This window comes from Gossypium raimondii, chromosome 1 (genome assembly GCF_025698545.1).
Source record: "Gossypium raimondii isolate GPD5lz chromosome 1, ASM2569854v1, whole genome shotgun sequence".
NCBI lineage: Eukaryota > Viridiplantae > Streptophyta > Magnoliopsida > Malvales > Malvaceae > Gossypium > Gossypium raimondii.
In genome coordinates, this window is record NC_068565.1 from 38,202,172 (window position 1) to 38,206,105 (window position 3,934).

Here is a 3,934-nt window from a genome sequence, read left to right on the forward strand (position 1 = left end):
TTATTAAAGGGTTAAATATATGAATTTATATATTTTAAGGTATTGAATTGGTTAATTGAGCTAAATTATTATAAATAGATCAAAAAATGGATCAATTGGTTAATAATCGCAGGAAAGGTAAAGTTGTCGAGTAGTCATCGTCGAGGTGTTAGTAGCTACTGCATTTAGGTAAGTTTGTATTAGATTTGTTATGCTTACTGATGTTTTGAGTTCAAATCATATATGTGTATATGTACGTGTGTATAATGGGCATAGTTAATTGAGGTAAGTTTAATGGTGGAAACAAACGTTTTAAATGTAAAACATGACAATAGTACTTGTTTGAATTGAATCATGTTATTATATGAAATGTTTGTGATCAGATTGATCGTGGTATAAAGTTATAATTATGAAAATATTAAGTTATACAAGTTAAGGCTCGTGTGAACTTAGTGAATATCTAGGATACAAATGACATGTCATTAGGGTGCTCCAAGCACTAGGTGCCGGTGATTACAGTTTCCAGGTACTATGTACCGGTGTAATAGTTCTAGGCACTCTGTGCTAGTGATATATTTACAGGTATCAATGTACCGATGGTGGATAGCATACTGTTGGCTGGAATCTAGAATTTGTTACAGATTCTCGTCAGATCATGTGAGCATTTATTTTCTCGTGTATCCAAAGTTAATTTGCAATAGTTCTGCATGCAAAACAATTAATGAAATGCTTCGAAATGGAATTCATGGCTTAAATGATTAAATATTTATTAGTTATGTCATGGTGCATAAATCATGTACTTTGATATCTTACTAATGTTCAATAAGTATTGCTAATCATTTGGCATGTTAGGTAATGTGAAATATGGCATGAAGTGTTGATATCTGTTAGATCAAATTTTAAGCTTAAAATGACAAGTATGTGATGTTTAAAATTTACGAACTTAATAAGGTTTAAGTAAGCTTAACTCGTTTTTTTTATTCTTGTAGACTATCGTATTCGAGCTACCGGTTGGATCGTTTTTGGAGATCACACTATCCGTTAACTGTTTTGATAGCTATTTGTTTATTTTGGCTCAGTTATAAGTGGCATGTAAATTGGGTCTTGGCTATGTATGTTTATAAGCACTTTGGTCATTTTTTGTGCCATTTAAGATATGAAATATGTATATAGATGTAAATCTTTAACAACATTTTGGTTGGCTGTGGTGTGTGATTGTAAAGGCATGTTTTGGTATCTAAATGCATTTTGAATTCTTGAATTGGTATATATATGTTTTAAGTAACTTGGTGAACTTTGGTTGGTAATATGCTAGTAATGAAAACAATGATGTAATGTAATTGGTTTGGTATTGATTTTATGGTATGAAGTGATGGAATGCTAATAGTTAATGCTTGAATGATTTATGTTTTAATGTTTGAATTGTGGTGTCAATGAGGACATATTAGTTAGGCACTTGGGTTGGATTTTGGTTGATATATTTTGGCAAGTTTTGGTGCATTTTATGTAGGTTTGTTGGCTAGTAATTGTATGACTTGTAACATAAGGACCATAGGTGTAATTTCTTGGGATTAAAGGTATATTTGATTTTGGCTCATCTAATCATCCAGCTTAGTCAATGTTTTCGTTGAGTTGGGTGCAATCAGACTACACATGTTTCACGTCTATCCTTATTGACTACATTTGCCCCTCTATTCAATCCAAGCGTTGACCATCTACAGTATGGCCATTTGGGTTAGCCTCTCCTAAGGTTTCTGCAAATAAAGAGGTTGATAGTTAGCCTTTTTAACTTGGTTTGAACTATTACCTCATTGATTTCCTCTTCGTCTCAGGTTCGGATGATCTTTCAATCCAATATTGTATGTATTTGAATAAGGATTTTCACCCTTATTCCCGATGTAATTCAAATCCTCGATAGGATTGTTAATTGTCACGTGTGAATTTGTTGTGCGAATTATGCAAGTGTACACGTCAAATCAAGTAATAAAGTGAGGAGTGAGTATCATTCCCACGAGGATTGGATGAGTGCTCTGTGTCTAAGTTATCACAATTGAACAGAAAAGATAAATGTATCGAATGAGATTAACATATTAAAAGTGAGAGCAACAAAGTATACTAGCAGAGATTACCATTGCAACAAATCAAACAATAGTACTAAAGACTTTAGCAAGGTTGGAATATTGGTCATGAAGGCTAGGATTTACTAAGGGTTTTGTTCTAAGCCATGAACAATGTCGTGGTAAAACTATAGCAAACTTACTGCTCAATTGGGTGCTAATGTGGTTTACCTCGATAGAAAGTAAGACCTAGGGTTACTCATCCTTAAGGCACTATATGTCTATAAGCTTAGAATTAGCAACTACTACTAAAGCTCAACCCTCTAAATCGTATAAGGTAAGGCTCTATGTCTAGAGTTTACACGAGTATTTCACTCAACATTCACTTATATTACCCAACTTTGGTCTAGGTAACCTAATCTTGTTGATCTCAAGCTACCTTAAGATTTATTGAGCATTTATCAACACTCTCTTAAGCATTTAAAAAAACCAGCCATTGCGTAAAGAAATAATATAAACCATATTAATCCATAAACATTAACTGAAGTAAAAACATCACCGAAAGCAAACCCTAGCCATATTAAGTTAGCTCATGGCTGGGCTATACATTTCGTATCATCAATATCCCAAAATATCAGTTTAGAAAGGAAGAATTAAAACAAAATGCAAAGGAATAAATCTGGGTTTCAACACCCCAATCCCCCCAACTCAACGTCTTGTTGCTTGTCTTCACCAAAGTTCACAGTCAGCTTAACTTACCCTTCTTGGCACAATGAGACCTTTGTCCAAGCTCCAGCTGCCTTCTTTTCTTTTTCTTTTTATTGAATTTTATACTTGGGTTGTCTTTTAGGGTAAAAACCGTCAACCAATGATAGTTTTTTCCTAATTTTGAGGTGAATATTCTTCATTACACGTGCATGTGGGGCACCGAATGCTCAGTGCTCTCGTTGCTGACAGGATTTTTTTCATTTTCTTCACAAACATTGCCATGGAAACCTCTCATTATGCCTCGGAAAATCTCCATCTCAAGGACCTTTCCACGAGCAATTAAAAGTAAATATGCAATAAAGTAATCAATATCTCAAGTTCTTAGATGCACTGCTCGATTGACTAGAAATGATCATGCAATTGCCTAAAATGAAGTTAGTTTTACTTAAGTACAAGAAATTAATTAAGCCTAAAAGCATGAATTATAACTCTTTTCAAGAGTAGTTTATCCCTTCCATATATAGATGGTGCACTATTTGCAATCTCTATGCAATTAAGTCTGTCCACTAACTGTTGATATATGTCATCTTCTTAGACAACCTTCACCGTAGATGATCTTTGGCCATATGTATAGCATTCAATTTGCCACTGGCAGGAGTTCATCACCATATTCTCTATTATTTCATATGCATCATCCTATGTCCTATTCATTAGGGCTCCTATTGTGGCTCCATCTAGTCCTGACCGTGCATGTGCATCTAACCCATTATAAAACATCTGCAATCTTAGCCACTTAGGTAATCTGTGATGTGGGCATTTTTTAATAATCTTTTTAAAGTGCTTCCAATCTTCTTAAAAACTTTCTCTTTCTAATTGCCTAAATGTAGCAATCTCTTTCCTTAGTTGAATTGTCTTGCTGGTTGAGAAAAAATTTTTTAAGAATTTTCCTACGAGTTTATCCGATGTCGTAATGAATCTTGGTGCCTGTGAATCTAACCAAGAGAAAGCATTATCTATTAAAAAGAAAAGGAACAGCTGAAGACGAATAGTGTCACCGATAATCCCATTGTATTTAAATGTGTTACAAAGCTGTGGGAACAATTTTAAATGCTGGTTTGGATCCTCTGTCATTGTGCCCTTAAACTATAGATTGTTTTGGATCATTTGGACCATTGTGGTTTTGATCTCGA

The 3,934-nt window shown here is 34.1% G+C and overlaps 1 non-coding gene across 1 annotated transcript; it reads left to right on the forward strand.

The window, feature by feature from the left end:
- The first annotated feature begins 3,543 nt into the window (after positions 1-3,543).
- Positions 3,544-3,650, forward strand: LOC128032786 (small nucleolar RNA R71). The gene has a single exon (XR_008189106.1). It is a non-coding gene; the product is annotated as a small nucleolar RNA R71 (small nucleolar RNA).
- The last annotated feature ends 284 nt before the right edge of the window (positions 3,651-3,934 follow it).